Source organism: Gobius niger, assembly GCF_951799975.1.
Source record: "Gobius niger genome assembly, chromosome: 20".
Lineage (NCBI taxonomy): Eukaryota > Metazoa > Chordata > Actinopteri > Gobiiformes > Gobiidae > Gobius > Gobius niger.
In genome coordinates, this window is record NC_136871.1 from 8,987,539 (window position 1) to 9,010,525 (window position 22,987).

At 41.2% G+C, this 22,987-nt stretch overlaps 2 protein-coding genes and 1 long non-coding RNA gene across 3 annotated transcripts in view; all 3 read left to right on the top strand.

Annotated features, from left to right (window-relative positions):
- LOC306980135 overlaps nucleotides 1-22,987 on the top strand; it is an 857,770-nt gene that overhangs the window by 663,278 nt on the left and 171,505 nt on the right. The gene's annotated exons all lie outside the window — the stretch shown is intronic.
- Nucleotides 1-22,987, top strand: part of inka2 (inka box actin regulator 2) — a 373,123-nt gene that overhangs the window by 331,918 nt on the left and 18,218 nt on the right. The window lies entirely within an intron of this gene.
- The window catches only part of ppp1r16b (protein phosphatase 1, regulatory subunit 16B), a 184,348-nt gene continuing 170,663 nt past the window's right edge, over nucleotides 9,303-22,987 (top strand). Inside the window, exon 1 of the mRNA XM_079579284.1 lies at nucleotides 9,303-9,443. The gene's annotated coding sequence lies outside the window, so the exon portion shown is untranslated. The remainder of the gene's footprint in view (nucleotides 9,444-22,987) is intronic.

Here is a 22,987-nt window from a genome sequence, read left to right on the forward strand (position 1 = left end):
ATAAAGCACGTTTTGTATCACTGGGCTTCACTGTAGAGTAACCAAATACCGGGGATGACTTACACACAATTATTTCATCTTTTCATCCATAGTGCACAACTCTCCTGTCGACGCTGCATCGCGGTTTCGTCGAAATGACACACACCATATTGAGAGATCCCGTCTCCTGGAAAAGCACCCTCTCTCTGCTTTAGTGGCCACTCAGAGGGAGCGGTCAGACAACATGCATCTGTCATCTGCAGGCACCGCATTTGCATCTCTATGAGGCTCTTAAGGAACACATCTTTGCTCCATGATAAGGGCTGCATCTTGTGTTCGATTCAATGTGCCAAACATAGAAACATCGTTCCAATATTTCTTTAATAGTCGTCTGATACTAAAATGAGATGCAGTTCTTTGATAGGTAAATATTCAACACTGATGACCCTGTAATAGGCAACATTAGAAAAGAAGCTATCAGTTTATTGTACACTACCCTGGATACATTGTACCTGCCAAATTTACCACAGAGTGTAGTGCTCTGTAACACTGTGTAATAACTTGTACCTACATACACAGAGGAGTAATGTGTATTTGTAGTTTGTCAATGTCAACTTTATATTTACCACTTAAGCAGCCTAAAGGGCTTCACAAATAATAAAACAACACAGAATAAAAAGACATCATTTTGTACAAAGGAGACACACTCAGCTCAACTTGTTTTAAAAGCCTTTGAGAAAAAGTGTGTTTTAGCAGCGATTTAAAGTGCTGAAGGGACTCTGCAGCTTTGATATACAAAGGCAAATTGTTCCAGAGCTGAAGGCCATCCACAGAAAAGTCTCTGGTCCCCTTTGTTCTTCCGATTGTCCTGGGAATGTCCAAGAGCAGCGGAGAGGAAGACCTCATGGTTCTGGCTGGAGTGTGAATTGCACAATGTAATAAGACATAACGCTCTAACCCTAAAGGTCTTATGTATTACGTTATGTACATCCAAAGTACTAATACACATTATTCTATTGTGTATGTACTACATACACAGGTACAAGTTATTACAAATTGTTACAAAGCAGTTTACATTGTACTAAATTTAGCAATGTACAATCAAAGCATTGTAAAATAAAGCGTAACCAAAAAGGAAATTGCATCGTGACATTTGTATTCAGACTGCAGGGCTCCCTCCAACATTAGAGACTTCTTGTGTCCTTATACCCCCTCTCGGAGGCTGAGGTCTCAGGATCAGAACCTGCTCATGGAACGATCTTCCGCTTTCCTTGCGCTTACTTGATTGTGTTGTGTTGTCTTTAAGAGCAAATTGAAAACCTACTTGTTTGAGGAAGCATTTTAATTCCAGTGGAATAAGGGTTGTTTTATGACCTCCATGTTTTGTGACTGTAGATGTAAATGTACTTTGTATTTCTATGTGTAACTTTGTGAAGCACTTTGTGACCTTTGTCTGTGAAAGGTAAATAAAGAAAGGTAAATAAACATTACTTACTTAAAGAGGGGGTATTATGCTTTTTTCAATCACATAGCACCAGTCTATATCACACTACAATGATGACGAAACCTTCTGTTGGTCTGTAAATGCAGTAAATTAGAATAACTGCCTTGTATAAAATTGCTCTCTCAAAATGGCTGTAGTGAATGTCTTGAAATAGGCCTCTGTCTCTTTAAGAACCTCTGACCCTTTCCGACACGCCCCCTCCACATGCTGTCTGTGGCATCAGTGGGGAGGGGGTTCTGCTGAGGAGCAGTGGTTGGTTACTCGGCTGGTGACGAAAGCTCGGAGGCGTCTCCAGGAGGTGGGGGCGTTCCTAGGAGGACTCAGGCAAACCTATCTCTAAAATGGCCGCCATCAGAGTTTTTACAGATTACCCAAAAATACGTGAATGTGCCAAGGCAACACTTCAGGCATGTTTTTAATGAGGGAATGACATAATAACATGATGTAAAGCTTGAAAAAGTCGATTTTGCATAAAACCCCCCCTTTAAATAAAATTCTGCATGGGTGTCCTCTTGCAGGAGATTTGATCTCTGTGAGCAGTCATGTTTCTCAAAATCATCTTGGGGACCACCTATGCTCATTGCTGGAGGGCCAAATGTTGACTCTGTTGTTTTTGAAAGATGTGAAGCTCTCAAACACCATGATACAGCATTTTGGTTATTCAGCTACTGACTGATGAAATATTTATTATCAGCTTAGTTTTTACTGTTAAAATTTTGGAGAATGTAAAACAGTGAGGCTCATTGTGTTGAATATTGATGAGAAATGCGGGTGGGATTAAATACATGTTCTTCTTCCCACTCCCTTTCAGGCAAATTGGTTCTTAGCATTTTTCCTCCATTGCTTTGACCCACTTGTGTTCACTGTGACATGCCATGAAATAAACAAATGAATGAAAGAAAAGAGAGAAAATGTCACCGCAAATACACTTTTGTCCTTTTCTCAATCATTTTAACAAATTGTGGTAATAGTCCTGAGGAATAACAGGAACTTCAATGTTTGACTAAAAAAGGTTTCCAAACTGCTTTGTGCATAGGGAACCCACAAGCTTTGACACAAACCTGCAAGATGAATTACCGTGACACAGCAGCGAGATTGTGGAGTAAGCAAGGAGGAAGTCTCAAATAACCACAGTAGAGAAGAGTGGATTAAGTATATTTTTTGCAAGTGGAAAGTTTTGAGATTTCCCTGTTACAAGCGCTGTTTTGTCCAAATTATTCCTCATAAAAAAAAACAAGCACTGAGCAAAGCGTCATACTTCAGCGCTGACAGATTTCCAACATAAAGCCCGTAATGAGCCACTGTATGAATGAGTCTGCCAATGCGCGCGCCGATTTTAAAACCACAAGAGGCAGGTCGATAACCAGACTCTGAAAAGGCCAGCGGTGAACAGTCAAAGCACACGGCCATAAATATTCAGCTGAGTGATGTGAGATCGATCACATAGGAGCGATTACAGCTTGTGAATAATAAAGTGATACAATGTGGTTATTTGTCGATGGGCGACTCTGACCACAGCCTCATAAACGACAAGCTTCAAAAGATTAAAATACTTTTGTTCAGTTCACCACCTGCATGTTTAGCCCTACGGATGCCGATCCTTTTAACCTTACATGTTGCACTTTACAGAAGTCTGCCGTATTGTGCCTGAATGGAGGAACTGGTGCCTGAAATTGCCCACATGTTATACAGGGGCGGATCTTGGAAAAAAAATCACGGGGTGGCAAGCAGGGTGAAGGTACGCAAGTTTTGCTTTATCGCAAGGCAATTTTTCCGTCTGCTGAGCCTCCCAAAATTATATACATATAGTAGCACTGTCCATAGTATAAGTAGGGGGTTTCTAACTCAGGTAAAATTTTAACTTTTGTAAAAAAAAAAAAAAAAAATCATCATCTTGGGAGCCACAGGAGTCGGCACCTGGCTCCTTATTTAGCTCTAAAGTTGTTATAATCCTTTGTCCTGTCAAAAAGTACTAACTATGAGTGAGCCTCAGATAGTACTTTTTGTGAAACATCACTTGACATCAATGGGGTGGCAGCTGGAGGGGCAAGACCTTTACATATGCCTCCCCTCTACATGCGCCCCGATGTTATACATGCACTGGGACTAATTACCCCTTACCGCCTGTAGGCATAACTCCTGAGCCTGTCCGAGTCAATTACAAGAAGAAAGGCTAAGTATTTCTTCTGCGCCAAATTTGGCCCGCAATGTAATTATATTTGGCCCACGAGGCTGTACCAAACGACTACTCGAGCTGGCCCACCGGTATTATACATTTTTTTTTTTTTCAGATTTTGCATATCTGGACTTTTAAGTTATATATTGTATAGTAATAAGTGTTGCTTGTTCCATATTCAATGTTAAAGCAAATCTTGCTTGGGTCCATATTAAAAGGTTCATTTGTTCAATGGTGGCCCGCGACTTTGTTCAAGTTTTACATTTTGGCCCACTGTGTATTTGAGTTTGACACCCCTGCTATAGGGCTATCTGTAGCAGAAGTAGTGACATAGTATAAACAAGAAAATTGATAAAAACTGCTGACTTCTCTTAATCTATTCAGATGGCCTTCTTTATATGAAATAACGTGACTGCATTATTGTATGTAGGTTCATGAAACTTGAGCTTCTTCTAACCCATGCACCAGTTGTTACAGAACTGATATCTATTATGTAACTTCATTCTGGGTTTGGGACCGCCCCTTGTGGATAAATCACACCAGTGGTTCTTTAACTTTTCTCATCCAGTTCCATCCATCCATTTTCTTCCACTTGTCTGCTGCAGCTGTTGGAGCTACCGAAATCACATTGCACCAGCCCCTGTGGCTCCTCCTGCAGGTGGTGGGTCCACAGATTAAATGGCCCTGTCGGTCTCTCAGAACTCTGACCCGTCATCTACGACCTGTTTGCCATGGGAGACCCTGCCAGGGGCACGAAGTCCCCGACAACAGAGCTCCTAAGATCATTCGGGCGCTCAAACCCCTCCACCACGTTAAGGTGGCGGTTCCAGGAGGGGTCATCCAGATCCACCTCCAAAAATCTCTGAACTTCCAGGTAGCACCAGGTCCATATCAAGATCAAACTGGTCTAAAAAGTGTGTAAATATGCCTAAACTGTAAACCATGTTTAAACAAAAAACACAACAAAAAACACCCACAAAGGCATACAGTAAATGAAGTAATGAAGTAATCTCTAATATGGATAAAGTGTCAAATTGCAGATGACCCTGAGTTCCACCTGAAGAAGCCAGAGTCCACACCACAGTTTGAGAACCGCTTAATCACAGTCTAATAAAAGATTATACTTTTATATACCACTGACCATTGCACAAAAAAATCCCCCTTGACAAACCACTTACCCTCATTAAAAGGGTATTTCTGTCTAAATGACCCAAAGCAACTTTAATCAGGGGATTTTCAGCAAAAAAAACAAAACAAGAGCACTGTGTTTTATTTCCTAACACTGACTTTTATTGTTGCTCTTTTTGTGTGTTTTGCGCTGAAATCCCTAAATACGGACGACCTGTCTCTTCAACTCTGACTGACTTGCCTCGAGATTTTTCTTGTATCTTGACTTTAAATGTCAGTGTAACTTTGTGTGACAAAAACACAATTATTATTTTGTGTTGTACAACGGTGAGACTGCATGCTGCTTCCAGCACAACAACTGCTCCTTTTCGCTCAGTGAAAGAATTGGGCCAAGTGCAAATCCATGAAATATGTAAAAGAGGAAAGTCCTAAGCCTCCCCTCAGTTTGAGCCGTCCCAGGACCACAGAGATTGAGGTTAAGAGCAGACAAGAGCGAACAAATAGCCATGGCCTAAATTCTGTTTTCAAAAGTATTGGATTTGTTAGAAGGAATTTCTACGAAGCCGCATAATAATCAACTGCAGCGCTTCAGTACAATTTTGTCTTTAGTCTTAGTCTGGATTACCCCCCTAACTCTCTCTTAACCCTAGAACACTGTTGCCGAGTGGTTTTCACCCGAGCAAATACATTATGGGATTTTCATTGTGCTTCACAGCTTCAGCATTGTCTTTGACATCTTTGACGGCCTGGTTGTTTTCCTAATCCAAAACACACTTTTTCCTACAGGCACATGTTATAGCAATAGTGATAGAAGGTAGGGTAGGGTCAAGGTTGACATTCAGGGCTGCCACATTGATTTTGCCGACTTCAACTCCAGCTTTGCTCCTGTCGCAGAGTTCGGTGTCTCTGGCCTCACAGCAAGTGAGTAACATAATTATTTTCGTCAGCTGGTCATTTATACCCATTCAAAATATGACATATTTAGTTTCTCTCTCCTGTGGCTGTTTGTGCCAAGGACACTGAGCCTTCACCAGAGAAGTCTCACATATCCCAGGAATGGGGGGACCAAAAACCAAGTTTCCATCTTCATTCTTTGGGCGGCCCGGTGGCGCAGCGGTTGGCGCTCACGCCTCACAGCAAGAAGGTCCCAGGTTCGATTCCCATCTGGATGGGGCCTTTCTGTGTGGAGTTTGCATGTTCTCCCCGTGTTTGCGTAGGTTTCCTCCGGGTACTCCGGTTTCCCCTACCACTAAAACATGTACAATAGATTCCCCTCTGGGGCCAGGACTCCCCTGAAAAAGAGATTATTAATCTCAGTGGGACTATCCTGGTTAAATAAAGGTCAATAAATATTTTTATTTTTTAGGATTTTTTTTGTTCCCAAATTCCTAATTTTCTAGTAATTTAGCATTTTTGTATGGTCCTCTCTTTTCTTTCATTTTATTAGACTTGACACAGTTTAATATAAAAGAACACGACTCAAATGTGTCATGTATTGTCATGTTTTGAAGCACTTTTTATCGGGTGTATTATCTTGGGTAAAAATCACCGGTGTTAGTGATGGTGTTATGAATTTGAGCGAGAGTGTTCTAGGGAGTGTTCTAGGGTTAAAAATACTTTCTAATTGGGGAAATGGTCCATACTTTCAGATAAAGTACATTTGTCATAAAGAAAATGTTGAAATCACTTGAATAAGTAATTACCCATATACTCTACTGTGCAATGAAACTTAAAAATGTCATAATCCATCTGTCTACCTTAGGGCGGGATGTGAGAGCCGCTGGATGTGCAGGGATGCCCAGAATCCTCTACACACTCAGACTCCTGCTCCTCTTGGGGGGATCCCATGGCACATCCTTCCAGCCTGTGTAGCCGGAGTACAGTCTGCCATCCTCAGAGCCACCCTGCGGATGAAACTCATTTCGACCACATGGGGGAGAGTAGGAATGTCAAAATGTGTGACAATATATTATTTTCTTTTATCAGGTGTGTGTCCAGACTGTTTTCACTTCAATGGCACCGGCTTACAGTATTTCAGTGTTAAAATTCCTGCGATCATGTGCTTATTCATTGTCCCTCTTATGTTTTATTTTGGGAATAGACTAGAAGTGAAATGGAATGACCATGTGACCGTGTCTCGGAGCTGGCCTGGTGTCACCTCAGGATCACCCCAAAACAGCTGGAGGAGGTGTGCGTGGATATGGAGGTCTGGCTGTCTCTGCTCAGACGGCTGCCTCTGAGACACGCCCCCGGATAAAGTGGAAGAAAATGGATGGGCGGATGGATTCTCATTGAAGACATTATATGAGTGAACACATGGGATTATGTAGGAAACAAAAAATGTGACATAACTCGAAATATTTTTTATAATTTTAATGCTCTTCAAAATATTCCTTGGCATTTTCTCATTGAGCTTCGTAAGGTTGTCCCTGAAATGGTTTAAAGCAGCACTAAGTAACTTGCTTAACTTAAACAATCCTTTTCGTAGTCCCTCTGGGGGTAATGCAAGTGTTAATGGGATGAATGGGGGTCGGACTCACCAATACACACTAATGGAATAACGACGAAGAAGCTAACAGGCTAAAGGGCAAAGCTAGCTGCCGGCTAACGCCACTTAAGCAGTATTTACAGCCTAGTTTGAGTGAAAAAAAATTATTTCCATTGTGTAATTGGATGAACAATATCCCTCTCGCCCTTTGTCTTTTCTGTCAGTGTAGTATTTACTCTCACGGACAATTAATGAGTAAAAAAAATGCAACATGCTACGACACCTGCAGTGGCGCTTATGGCCTCTAGGGGCATGAGTTACGTAGTTCTGCTTTAACAGTCTGAAGTCAAAACAATTTCTGGTGAAGCACATTGAGAAAATGTCAAAACATGAATAAATGTATACCTTCAGTGAGAATATACAAAGTCTTGAAATAAAAGAAAAAAACAATACATTCAAAAAACTTTCAACGTATGCACATTTTCTTAAGGCAATTCCCCAGTATTCGTAATAGTTTGGCGATATGAGTAGAAGTAAGATTGAACTGAACTTCTTGCTCTAGTGTGTGGCCAATCACACAAGGAGAAAGTCGCTTTGCATTAGTTCATTTACATAATTGACCTTGAGATCAATTATGATAACTTGTAATGTAAAGAAAATCAGGGCTCTCTCACACAGTAAAAAGAACAAGTTGACCCTCGTTTTGCTTTAAGCAGATGCTGTAATTTGGTGTGTGGCTGCAACTCAAATGGCCACAGACAGAAAATGCCAGGAAGAGAAAGCAGAGACAAGGCAGTGTGGTTGCTGTGAATTCAAATGAGACGAAAAGAAACACATAGAAATCCCAGAGAGAAATGATCGGATGCAATGCATTACGATGAGCAAAACACATTCCCCCAGAGCCGTGAGCAGAGACAAACTGTAATAGTGTCATCTGTGCTTTTGACATCCGCTCAGCTCACGCTCAACTGGATGTAGTGTTGAAAAATTAATCAAATGCTCAAAATACAAGTGTAAAGTGTAATAAAAATATCGTTTTGAAAGAGCTGTCAACGTTTTCACTGTCAGTGTCTTTAAGACAAGGCCAAACCCAAACCTTTTTACAGGGTTTTTAGAATGAACCCTCACTGGACTGGTAGACCTGTACTAATCTGTAACAGAGAGACCTCTATTTTAGAAAGAAACAAGAAATGAGGGACATAATTTATAGTACATGGAGCCTATACCAGTAATGTTAGCAGGATAATTTGCAGTGAAAATAAAAAGACCTAGAAAGATTTGTTTGGTTTCTAACTAGTATCACTTGAGTTTGAAAGTCAAAGTGATTTGAAAAGTATTTTTTTCATCTGTTCCATGCCATCTGCCGAGAGGACAGCGCCGCAGGCTTACACTAAGACTTGCAAGCGCATATAACAGCATATAAACATTTTGAAATTAAGCCATTTAATGGTGTCACTTAGAGGTCATCATATTAAGCTTAGCTTTCACTGCAAAATTGCAATAAGGAGGTTTTCACAAAGTCCATAATACACACGTTCATTCATTGCAGCTTGTTTTTGTGAAAATAATCAAGCACATTTTAATGAAGCTCAAGCATTTGAGTCTAGAGTCTCCTTTGCCAAACTATTTCTCATGTCTGTGACCAAAGTCTCTGTTGTTGGCCTATATCTTTTTTGTTTTATGAGTTTCACTTTGCACTGTTGCCCTGCAGCCACTGGTGAACTAAAAGAGGAAATGTGCCCTCTTCTGGACTTAAGTATAACTGCAGTTTGTGAAATCATCAAATATAAGTGTATGGTTTCAGGCTAACGGGGTTCTGTGAGTTGCAGTACAATGCTTTTCATTGGCTGTACGTCATTGCATAATATGGTGATAGTCTGAAGCCGTGGGCTCTTCCTGGGGGTCAGACTAGGCCCTCTCTCCCTCCAGTCCCCTGCCTGGAGCTGCTGCGTCTCTCCGCCGCTTCAGGCTCCTCCTCCTCCGCGGCCTGCCCCGCCTCCTCCAAGGAGAGACTGTGAGCGGCGCTGTGCGGACACACACGGCACATCACACATTCTCAACAGTAATCTTTCCTGAGCCGCTGTCTGTGCTAACGGGACAACTTTACTCTGGATATCTCTTTTTACGCCCGGGCTACTTTTCCGCCGCCACCTCGCGCTTGGAGACCGGTGAGTGCGCACACGTGGATAGTTTTGAGGAGAAGCTTTGAAACTGATCATGTGGCTTGTTCTTTATGTGTTGAGGGGAGATCGGTAAGCAGCAGCAGTAGGAGCAGGAGGAGAGGCATGTCCGACTCTTGCTCTTTGAGCAGTTAGAGCCAGACAACTTTAGCTCCTCCGACGCTCCCCAAACCTTCATGAAGCCGTTACAACGCTGACAAAGGAGCCGTTTCCGCCACTGTCGGCTTTTTGCTCTTTATTCAGTCGCTTCTACATCCTCCTTGGGATGTTGCCATGTTTCAACCGCGGTGCTGTTGCACACATGGCTTCACCAGAGCGACGAACTCTCAAACTGTAGGCTGTAGTTTCATTTAGTGATGTTTCAATGGATGATCCTCCACTTTTCAAATCTTCCAGATACGCCCCTTTGGCAAACTTTGATTTGAGAACTGCGCACTCGTGAAAAACTGAGTACTGAGTAAAAGTTGAACAGTGAGGAGTATTTGAGCTTTTCTTTCATTGTGTAGCGCGCATACTTCAGTTCTCCAACGGGCGACGTGTTTCATCCGGCGTCTTGATGATATTCATGTGCAATTGCGCTGCGTAAAAGTATCACTGAGGCATAAAATATGAAGCCGAAAAACATTAGACTTAGAAAAAATACTGCTGCTAATGAACCGACTGTTGTCTGGCCATTCTTAAGCCTTTATCACATACAACATCTGATTATCAATGATTGTTGGTGAAGTTTGCAGTGGTTCATTTGATTTTTTTGAAAAACTGACTGCACTGAGAGAATGCCAACATATGACAAACCATTTAGCTCCCCGTGCCAGGTGTTCGTTTTGTGAAGGTACAGTGCCTCCTCCTCCTGCTTCTGTTTGCTGCTGAATTTTTAATGTGTGAAAGATCTCCCTGGTGCTTCCTGCTGCTGTTTTGGACTGGTGTTGTCAGTAATGAGCTCATAACAAGATGGCACACCTGACTCAGTGCACTGTAACGTAATGGTGATCCACAAAACTAAAAAAAACACTACCGACCATGTGTCATTGTTTACTCCAAGTCAGAAATGATTGTAACAGGAAAAAGGCAGAAATGCAGGAAGGCGGCCATTGTTTTGGACTACAGGGGACTTCTTGGAGAGGAATGTTGGGTCATTCTTGAAGCTATGAACACAGCCCTCCCTTATTTTGCGACTATTCATAGCTATTGCATGCTACAACAAAGTACTGTGACAAGTTACTACAATGCCCTCTTTTCTTTCATTGCGTCCAGAGAGATAACTAAAGCATTTGATTCTGCACATTTTAGAGTTTGCGCACAGTTTTGACAATACAAGAACACTTTACTGATGGCAATAGTACACAATCTGATGTATTTGTATATTCCACTTGGACTTAAGTTGCAGCTCCTGTTAAGCATAAGGCTTTTGACATGTGATTTTCATAAGAGAAGCTTTTAGAAGATAAGCAAAGTTCTCTACGTATGACCATGACCTGATGTTAGCGCTAAAGGCAAATCTAAAACAAGAGCGTTTTACTTGGAAATTGCAACGGCTGCAGTTTGGGAATGCAATGTCCTAATACATCCACATATCTTGTCTTCATGGGTCTTATTATGTTTAAAAACTAATACTTTAGCATATTCCTCTGATTTGAATTTGAATTGACTTGTATATTCCTCCTTTTGAGATGCATGTGAATAATTAGTACACAAGTCATTGAAGGTATTGAATGGAGAATTCACAAACATCAATGCAGAAAAGACACAGTAATTTAGGCTCATTTCAAGCTTCCAAAGTGCAGCACAAACGTGAAATGACGATCAACTTATTTAACTTTCTGCAACACTCGCAAAGCCTACAATACCAGGGCTTTCACTAAATATGCATCGAGTTATAGTAAGTGCCTTTTAGTGCTTTAGTTGTCTATTTGGGCTTGGGACCGGCATATATTGTTTAATTGTTACTTTGTTTATCAGACAACACATGAAGAACAAATTCTTGTTTACAACACTGGCCTGAGCGCACCCTTTAAGATCGGGTGAGAAGCTCAGTTGCCCGGAAGGAGCTCGGAGTAGAGTCGCTGCTCCTTCACGTCAAAAGGAGCCAGTTGAGGTGGCTTGGGCATCTGTTCCGGACGCCTCCTGGTTCCAGGCATGTCCTACTGGAAGGCCCAGGACACGCTGGTGGGACTATGTCTCCGAGCTGGCCTGGTGTCGCCTCGGGGTCCCCCAGGGAAGTCTGGGCATCTCTGCTGAGACTGCTGCCCCCGCGACCCGGCCCCGGATAAAGCGGAAGAAAATGGATGGATGGAACGCTGGCTGAAAGTGCTTGGAGTGCACTTAAAGCCACATCGTGTAGAATTTTACGCCATGAATAAAACTGAAATACGTGCGTTTATTTTATGACAGACATTGTCGTCATTGAAAAATAACTGATAAACAAACATATGCCTTTGCTTTGAGCGGCTCATCTCTCATATAAGACATGACTGTGACTTAACTGGGAGTGGGTACGTCTCCAGCTCGTCTCCATGGAGATGTTGCTAAAGTGAGCAGGAGGTCAGGAGGTCAGGTCCTCATCCAAACCCATTCTTTGATTACCCACTGCAAAAATAGCATTTTCAGTGTTGAGATGGTCATTGGGAGCATGTCTTGTACTGACGGCAACAGTATAGTCCTAAATGTTGCGCAGTGTGCCTTTAACAGTGAAGTGGATACAAAACAATGAACGACCAACACACATTTAAACTGATTAGTTTTGAGAAATATTCAGAAACGATCACCCAACAAATGGCAGATTTGCTTTCATGTTGATGTTTTGTTGTGGAACAAGAATTGCACACTGAGCTACATCCCATTTGTCATTTTTATTTTTCTATTTTCAACAACAAAGTGGGTCTGAGATGAAAGTCTCTCACAGATACATCTGCAGTTTTTTTTTTTTTTTTGCTTGAATAACCTCAAAATAAACAAATACATTGCTTTGGCCTGGTCCTCTTTTCCAAGTATTCCTATCCTTTCTGTGACGCACACTCCGACGGCAGTCAATCCCCCTGTCATCACTGCAATATAGGATGATAAACCTCATAAAAAAGTGATTCCGTCGAATGGGCCTCTTGAGGAACCTTCATTATATTTTCTGTGTAGTTTTGCAGCTGAACTGATGTTTAATTATCTCGACACACTGATTTGGCTGTTCCTCATAAAATATTGAAACTCAATTCTCCCAGGGGCCAGATAGCTGTTTTCACTTCATCCTATTGCAGAATTACAAGAAGCAAGCCTGGCTCCAACATCAAAGCTCCCACACGGCAACACCACGGCATAGCCTCACCGCAAATGTCCATAAACGTTGAATTTACAAATCCGTTGTTGCTTAACCTCCCGCTGTTTAAGATGTCCTGTCAGTGCAGCGCCTGGGACCAGCGTGTTGCTTACTATGGAAAAGCGATTATACTAGATCAGCAGTCTGATTACAGTGCGCGGCCCTGTGCTGTCTGCTAATCTATGGTCTTAATACTGAGGCAGGCAAATCTCAGGGCAGCTATCAAAGCTACTTAGCACCCCTCGAACCCCACTGCCCTACTTTGCTGCTGGCAAAGCTCTTTTTTGGGGGGTTCAGAGCTCTTTTTGTCAGCCCAGTTATCGGATGTTGTTCATGTTTTTAAAGTTATGTGGCATTTTGGCAGACGTGAGAGTAGTTTCAATAGTATTGGATCAATTCTGGAGTGGTGTGTTGATAATGTATCACATTGAACCAGACGGATGGATGGACATGTGAGAAATGAAGACAAGAGGAAGTGCCAGACATTTACTGAGTGCTTGGCGTGGCAGTCTATTTTCTTTTTTATTTATTACTGCTGTATTATAAGATTTGGCTAAATAGTCTTATGAAAAAGCCCCTCATAAATCTACATATGTAGAAGCATAATATTAATCTAGCAAGCCTCCGCTATTGTTTTTATTATGCAAAAACAAACACATTTTTTATAGCTTTGAATCTTGGCCAAATTATAGAACTCAGGAGAAAAATAGTGGCAAGTCTTTTGTCTTTCCTGAAAATACTTCCTCTTTACAATCCTGCAAGTTCTAACAAACATTATGCCACATTTCTTCGTAATATTATGTAAAACATTGCTGTGGCTCTCAGACTGGTGCCACATTGGCAGCGCTCATACGCTCATGTGTAACAGATGAGGTCTGAAATACGGCTTCCTGCCGTGTCAGAGTGAGTCTACTTCCTGGAGGCTCGTGCTTTGAGTTTGCGCGCCCCAGATGTAAGGCTTAATTAGGAATTAATGAAAACATTTGAACAACTTTAAAAGTAAGATTAGATCTCAGTTACTTTAAATGTGGCTTTTGTTAAGACCAACAAATTGTATCCGCAGGCTACAGCAGGACGTCCATGAGCAAATGACAAAGGCTGTAATAAAGATAAATAGTCAATCTTCAGGTTCTTGTCATGTTTCTTATTTCATTGATAACCAGGTTTCGACGGAATTTTTCCCCCCAATGTTTCGCTAAATATTCCAGCCTTCTACCAGAACATGAACATAAAGCAAGACCCCAGTAGCTTTAGTTACAGACTCATGAATGTAATCTGCTCTGTTGCACAGTGTGGTGTCCACACTTAGATCCGCTGTTATCACTTTATGCACCTGCACATCTGTAAGTACAATCCCGCTGTTCTATGGCAAATTTAGGGCCTGACCGATATGGATTTTCAGGGTCCAATACCGATATAAAGGGGGTTGGCATGGCCGATAGCCGATATATAGCCCGATATTTTAAGTAGTTTGATTAGGCTATTTGTATCTCACATAGCCTAAAGTTAAACATTTATTATTATAGTTAAGGTTTCAATCATAGAAATATATAGAAATGTCAGTCGACCGATGTGGTTTTTTTCTGAGGCTGATGCCGATTATCAGGGATTCTGATTGGCTGATGCCGGTATGCACCACTGATATTATCGTCTATGTCAGTGTTGAACTGTGACAGCAGGGGCCGCTGAATATTCATGTTTAGTAGGTACTTCAGAGGGAGACAAAAATTAGTAGATTTCAAAACAAAAAAACTTCAACTCTCTATCTCTTATGGTTCTGAAATTATATGCAAAACTTTCTAACATAAAATATGTAAAATAGGTGTACAAACAGTTTTCACCGCAATGTTTCTCCGCTCCCCTGAGGCCTAGGAAGTTGCGGCAGGGTTCATTTTATGTTTTATGTTGCACATTTGCACCAAGAAGAATTCCTAGGTTTGTGAACCTGTTCTCAAACAATGGCAATAAAAACTCTTCTTATTCTGAAAGCGTAATGCTCCTTGACGTCAAACATCTATTGCAGATCTAGTGAAAACCACGCTACTTCTTAGAGAAATAGCAATTACACAGCTGCCCTGAGCTGAGTTCAGCCCTTATAGCTGGAAGCCAATAGAGCTGCTCCCAAACTTAAGTGATCAGCAGAAGCCATGATCGATCCCCTGCTGCTGGGACACGTGGAGATATTGGACCCCTCGTGTGCCCACTCACTGAGAGGATAAAAGCTCCCACTACTCTTCTCTCTATCAGTGTGTTCACGCCGGGATATCCGCAAACCCACTTTTTGCACAGTACATTCATTTTATTCGTTTGTTTTTCAGCCTTTGCTAATGGCTACGCTCCAGCTCCCGGGTTATCTTAAAAAAGCAGCGCAGATTTTTTGCGGTCCGTTCGCCCTTGGTTAAAAATTAATTGTGAGGAATTGCAAATTTGTCTCGCAGAGCTCACGGCGTGCTGAAACCAGAAAGTCACACAATGTTCAGAAACTTTAAACAATTCAGCTCACATTGATTATCGGTCAAAAGGATTAAATGCAAAGTCTACAGTAGCAGGAATCTCTGGCTAATTTCTCTGTCATTACACTACAGAAAGACTCAGTCAGTCCTATAAGTAAGTTCAGATGGGTGTGAGTGACTGGCAGATCTATGGCTGTATCAAAACATGGCGCTTTACACATAAAATAAAGATACAAAGGTCACAGAGAGGACTAAGAAACGGCTCCATCATCTGCAACATCAACAGTTGCATCATTAATCAGAGACGAGGAGAGGTTTCAATGATTCTGACTGATATAATGAGAGAAAACAACGTCTTCTGCAGGGATTTGATGTAGGAAATAATTAGCTGTGAGCCAGACCTACAATACCAGTCAAAAGCGTGGAAACGCTTTTTATGTGTTGGTTTTTCTTTTATTTCATAACCATTGTTAAAACCCGGGTCAACTAGATTAAAAATTGTTATAAACACCGAGATGTACTGGCCACAAAGACCAGCTGCCCCGAATGTTCCAAGGTGTGGCCTTTTAACTCATTGACTGCCAATGACGTGTATAGACGTCAATTAGGCTGCAGCAAAGACTTGAACATGTCTGGTGTTAAAATCTTAGTTGTGCTGCCTAATGCTGCCACCTAGTGACTCAATAAAAGAACTGCAAATTCTTTTATTGAGTCTTTAGGTGGCAGCAATGCTCTTTTTTCCTTGATTACAAAAAGCTCATTTTGTCAGCTTTTAGGTCAGAAAACAGCATTTTGGGTGATTTCACTTCTCACATTTCATTTTCTACGGACGATAACTAAAGAATGGAAAGAGGTACAAACAAACTTTTTTTTAGATGAAAGAAGAGAGTCTAAGCTTTTGGTGGGTTTCGTGTTGATATAGACCTAGATCTAAATTTTCTGTGGATCAAAATCCTTTTCCTGAGTTGAGGGCGTGGCTGCAACAGGTGGTTGATGGGGCCAAGGGTTCAGATGCTGCACCAATCAGGTCCAGGGACGAGCAGCAGCCAACCAGAACCAAGCTTGAAACCAGTCCTCCAATCGCAGGCCGGCGCTCACACAGCCAGATATCCATGGAGGGAAAGACGGCATTAACCACACACACAAGCCTGTCACGATAGTTCAATATATCGCGATAAACGATGTTATTGACTCTAACGATACTGGATACAGTCAACTCATAAAAACATAAAAACGACAGTAAAACTTTGTTCTAAAAGTGCATCATCATATCCTATAATACCATACAAGCTGCAATAAACATGAAACATATTAAAACGAAAGGATGAGGGGGAATGCTAATATATGTACAGACGGTAAATATCAAGCCCAAAAATGTATCTGTTTTTTATTGAACGATAAGTCGATGTCGTGACAGACCTACACACACATATAACTAATACAAAAAGGAAGGAGACTGGAGGCTTTGGGCTGTAACAACCATTTGCAATGTAGATTGTCATTGAAGGCATTATGACATTATGACATTATTCTTAATAATAGCTGCTTTTTCTTCGATTACTGACGTTTTCTCCATAAGCTTCACAATGTAGTCACCGGAAATGTTTTTGACGTCACAGACTGTTGAAAATCATATCAGTGACGACCTTAGGAAGCTCAATCTTTGTTGAATAATCCCACATGTTCATAGTTCATAGTTTAATTATACTTTCAATGTAGGGCTGTGCAATTAATTGAAATTCGATTACGATTTTGATTACTACACTAAACGATTACACAATTAGCATAATCAAAATTTTATTTTTTTTAATAAAAAAAAAAAAAAAATCCATTTATTTTTTTTGCTGGCAAAGCAGACTTGCATATTTCATGGCACTGGGATTATTTTCCCTTCACATTTCACGTGCCATGGCTCATGCTTTTGTCAAACCAAACGGCTCTGTGTGATGATGTCATCAGGCTGCGCTGCTCAGTTTACTTGCGCAGGTGTGAGGGCTGGCCAGCAGGGGGCAGGTGTGAAACAGTGACCTCTCCTTAATTGAGGCATACTTGAAATCATTTTTACTTTTATGACTGTTTTTTTAATTAATAAATATATAAATAAAATAAAGACTGTTTTCAAAGGCAACAAATAATTGTTTGAATAATCGTGATTTCAATTATTACAAAAATAATTGATTATTATTTTTTCAATAATCGAGCAGCCCTATTTCAATGGAATCACACAATGTACATCATGTTGAAAAGAAATCCCAATGCATAAGAAGTAGATGTGGCACATTGTCTCGCCAGGCTAACAAGTCATTAATTCTATAATTCATGCCTTGAGGAATTAAGTTTTTCAGAATGTAATAAAACTTCCAATGAAAAGCAAACACTCAGATTTAACATTGTTGAAGTGATTTGTTTCTGAAATCCAAAAGATTATTATTCATTTCATACAGCCTGGTTTCTGTGCCTATAAAGTCTGATGTAGCCATTTACTCTGGTTTGAACTAGAGCTGCTGGAGTGATATTGACAATATTTTTGGGGGACTTTCTAGATATGGTGATGAAGCGATAGTTTTTGCAAACCGTCAGAAATAGGCAAGAATGTGCCTTTCTTGACATCCCACCTCCAGTTTGTACATGATTCCCAATACCAATATCCAGTTGGTACAGGCTTTTACTTTACTTGGTACAGGCAGGATTGTTGCATCATTGACCCTGAAGTATTGTGTTTAATTTGCAGGTTCATGCGTCGAAAACACCGACACAATATTGTTGAAGCCTCTACTGCATTGCTTATTGTTGCCCTTTAAGCATTTAATTAACTCCTACATGAATAATAAATGCCACGGGGCGACTGTTGGTCTTTTTAATATTGTCTTAATGCTGGAGTCCTTCAGTGACTTTGCCCTGGCTTTACTCTGCTGTGTGTCTAGAGAAAAGGCTTGATTGGTGAGCAGGAAGTGAGCTCATTGTGTTTGGGTTCAGGAAGGACTATTTTCCTCACATTGTTGTGGAAAGCACGGTCGGCACGGTAACTTGAATTCTCTCTGCGACATGAGGCACATCAGAGGAGAACAGGGTTACAGCTGTGAAGTGGTACAAAAGCAACTGTTATGTCTACGAACTACTTTAAACACATTAGCCTTGGTGTTTTTTGTAGTATAACTTAAAATATGCCCCATGTCTCTGGCTGTTATTAAATAAACTCCACCTGCCTCACCCTGCTTCATGAAAATGAAACTTAAACAATGCTATCTGCAGAGAACTTACTCTGCCTGGGCTTTAAAACACTGAGGAGTCTTATGGATATGTGACGTATGTTGGAGTCTGGGCGTAGGTTTGGTGTGCAGAAGAGACAGACGGGATGTAGGATTATTGAAACAGCCACGAAGGAAATAAATGACGTATATGGGTATTTTTTTCAATACAACTGCTTTAACGATAACGTCAACTGTACCAATACTTGAACAATATTTTTTTCGGTGTCTATACTAAAATATTTGTCATCTAGAACCATAAAACAGAACAATAATGTCCATCCATCCATCCATCCATCCATCCATCCATCCATCCATCCATCCATCCATCCATCCATCCCCAACCCAACCCAACCCAACCCAACCCAACCCAACCCAACCCAACCCAACCAACCCACATAAGGGGCTTCTGAACCGCTCTTTGTCTGACCCGTCACCTAGGACCTGTTTGCCCTGGGAGACCCTACCAGGGGCATGAAGCCCCCCATAACAGAGCTCCCAGGATCATTCAGGTGCTCAAACCCCTCCACCACGTTAAGGTGGCGGTTCCAGGAGGGGTTGATTTATTCAATGATACACTATCACTATTTCTTTTAGAGTCCCTTTAGTGCTGTCCTTGGATCCAACAGGCCTGTTATAGTTTATATTTTATTTATGTTGTCTATGTGTATTGATTTTTGGCTGCATCATGGGTGAATAGCCCAAGACAAACAGCAAACAAAACCTATTGAATCCAATTGAACAATTACTTGATTGTATCATCCTGGATGTCCGAGAGTCCTGTTTTTATGACATAGTTATGAAAGCTGCCAAAAGTTCATTGCATTGTAAAGGCCCTTGAAAAAGCTTAAAGAGACGAGGTGCAAGTTAGTCATTTTATACTCATTACTGCCACCTCAGGTCTTATGCATAACTGCAGTCTCTATATTTAGCTCGTGCATGATGGCACTTCGGACCCGAAGTAACAGCGTGCAGGATTTTAGAGGCAGTTGTGGTGACCAGGTCTGGGCTCATTCTACACATTAGGACATTGCTGGAAACATGTAGGGGGATGAAAATACATAGTTTTAACATTTTTAAACTCTGTATAGTCCCTTTAAGGATGAGAATTATATTTAGCCAATATTGTCTCAGTTTCCGAATCAGGGCCATACCAAATGGTCCATGACAGGGGTGTCCAAACATTTTTCATCGGGGACCCCATGTTGAAGAGTATCGAGCGTGCAGGGCTGCAGATTGGTCGTCAGTGCAGTGGAACGTTAAACTGGGTGCATTTAAGCAAAGTAGAACCATTCCCCTCCTCTTTATATGCTTAGATCCTGAATACCAACCCTGTCTCTCCATACAGTGTTACTTTCTGAGGCTTTAATCATGTGGAATTATTAAACTTGCAGTAGAAATAATAATCTGAGCCTGAGGGCCACCAAAAATTGGGCGCACGTTTATGTGAATAATTGACATATTGTATTTGTACAACTTAACCAGTCGCCCCAAATAAAGGGCTTTTAAATACTACTGCAGCCAATGAACAATATTGGTCATTTGTGAGCAAAAATGGAAAATTGAGCAGAAATGGAAAAACTGTCTGAAATTCCCCATCACCTCTGCTGCAGCGTATCATTTTACACGTGTGCTCTCAAATACTAGAGAGCTACACTTTCATCCCATTCACTTCAGAGGCAAAAGAGTGGTGAATAGTTTAAGAATGCAGCTACCTAGCTGGCTTTGTGATGTACTTGCACCTGCCTCTCTAAGTGGCCTTGTTTTATTTTAATGTTGTGTGCTTGGATTTTTATCTGCTCTTGTAGAGCTCCTGAAACATGTGTGGTCAATGAAAAGCGAGGATGGAGTGGTATCGTATGTTCCTCTTGTGCCAAGGCTGCAGCTTTTTTTTTCTTATCCAACTTTCTGGAGGCCTTCACAAACTTGTTTTTGTGCGAAAGCCGTGAACCACATGAAAATCCCCAAACCGAGCACTACCACTACCAGACTATATTTAATTTTTTCAGTTTCAGTACCTCTCTATGTTCTTAAGCTTATGGTTATATCTGCTACTAAAATATACAGTATTTCCCCATTTAGTGTAATATAACCTTGAGATTTTTCCAACTAGAATCTGAGCTGCTCGATGCAAAGTGTTGCTGCTGCTAAAATATTAATGAGTGAAAAGTTGAAAGTGTCTAGACTTGCGCTTGCTGACCCCCCTGTGGGCTTGCTCCACAGATCAGCATCAGTTAAAAGAACCTGGAGATCAAGGCAATAAGGAAGATTCTACTACACTTTTATGAAAGATATATATCCTTAAGCTGCGCGTCCTGCTGTGTCTCAATTCCTCGCTTCAATTGCACTGCACTGCGGGGAGTTTCTGACGGGTTGCTTTGGCTTCAGGATGCCGTGAACTTTATCAACAACTTTGTGCTACTACAAAAATGTGTCTGAAAGCCCTAACGCAAAGTCAATATTGTACATAAAGTTGGGCGATTAATTTAGTTTTTTATAAAAACTTTGGTCAGGCCCTATACCTGACTTCATTCACTTGTACCTTTTCTAATATATTTGCAGCGTCCAAATTCTTTACAGGGACAATTTATCGGCACATTTCACAACTCGCAGGGTCACTTTTCAGGGTCACTTTCAGAAAAATGCGAGAAAAATAGCCTGAAAGTTCATAAAATTGATACAAATGTTTTAAAATTTGATGCACAGTGTTTTCTTCTACCTGCTATAGGCACTCAAACCGCTTTACATCAAGGAACCACTCACACATTCATACACCAGTGTACACAGACACTGGAGGCAAGGAGGGTGAAGTGTCTTGCCCAAGGACACAATGACAGTGTGCACCTGCGGGTTTCGAACTGCTGATCCTCCGATCACATGACGACCCGCTCTACTCTCTGCGCCACTGTCGCCCCCAAATGTATGAGTTTACAATATACTAAAGGGGGTAAAATAAATGTCATTCCATTTCTAGCAGTAAAATCAGGTCTAGCTCCTTTAACATGAGGGGTTTTGATTAATGCAGTATCAATATAGTAATTATCATGATTTTAAGCTCATCATCTCTGCGTTCATTATTGAACCATGATAATAACAAGGAGATTGAATTAAAAAAAATATATATATTGCGCTATATTAATTTTTTTTTGCCATCTTGCCCAAGCTCAACCAGGTGACTTCTTCATGGCTGTTTGCTCCACAGATGTCTCAGATCCAGCCAGTGACACATAAGTAACTGCACGGATGATCGTGAAACATCAGCTTTACTTGTCAGCAAAGTCCTGCTGTTTTGATTGATTGAGCTTTATGACAACTTAATCCATCAGGATGTTAGAATTCCTGATTGTCTGAATTGTTGGAACTTGTTATGAAGGTTATCGAAACTTCCCCTTCAGTATTAAGGCAGTTAGTCTTTGGCGCTGGCTTTTCTGTTTAAAGCAAGTTGAACAAAGTGCAGTGAAACATTTTGAAGTTTTCTGCTGATCTCTCTCATGTTATGCCCAGTGCTTGTAAAGTCTGCACTGATATCTAGTCTGACATTTTGACTGCATATTCACCAGGACTGTGCACGCTTTATGCTGGCCCATCCTCGTTCCGCGGTAGATTAGAAGTGACACTCGTTGCAGCTTGGCTCCAGCTAAGCCCCTGTTTACATTGCCCTGGGACTTAGCGGAGACTCAAACCATTATTAGGGCAGTAAAGTGACTCAACAGTGCGGCGCAGCGCAACTCAAGGCCGAATAACAGAGGAGGCATCATAAGACAGAAATGAAAGGATATTCGGGGTTTATCTAATTGGATGGCTGGAACAGTTGGGACCTGGTGGCCAGGGCGTGCTGTGGGCGAACCCTCTTGTCCAAATAAACAGACAGATTGGACTGGGATAAACAAACTGTATGTGAGAGTGGATAGCGGAGCAGATGGACCAATAACCCCACCCAGGAACCGGACAGCCGGCTTCAATCAGGCCCCCATACTGTGGTACACAGACGACGGCATGGACTGTGTCCAGTGAGTTGCAGAGATAAGAGGGATTCTGATAGAAAGTTAAAATATGTATGATTCTTCACACAATCCTGTTTATCCATTGTTTATAACCAAATAATGGCACTGGATAAGGCTCTGAACTTTTCTGCAGGCTTTTAGTGAGAGAAATATGGTTGTTTCTTCTTCTACTTCTATGACTTCCTCTACTACTACTTCTTCCTCTACTACTTCTTCTTCATCTACTACTTTTTCTTCCTCTACTACTTCTTCTTCTACTACTTCTTCCTATACTCCGTCTTCTACTACTACTTCTACTACTACTACTACTACTACTACTTCTACTACTTCTTCCTCTACTACTACTTCTTCTACTACTTCCTTTTCCTCTACTACTTCTTCTTCCTCTACTTCTCGTTCCTCTACTACTACTTCTTCTACTATTTCTTCCTCTGCTTCTCCTTCTCCTCCTTCCTCCTCTTGTTCAACGCTAGGGTGCATTGCATTATACTCATACTGATGGTAAGCGTAAGCAACTTAA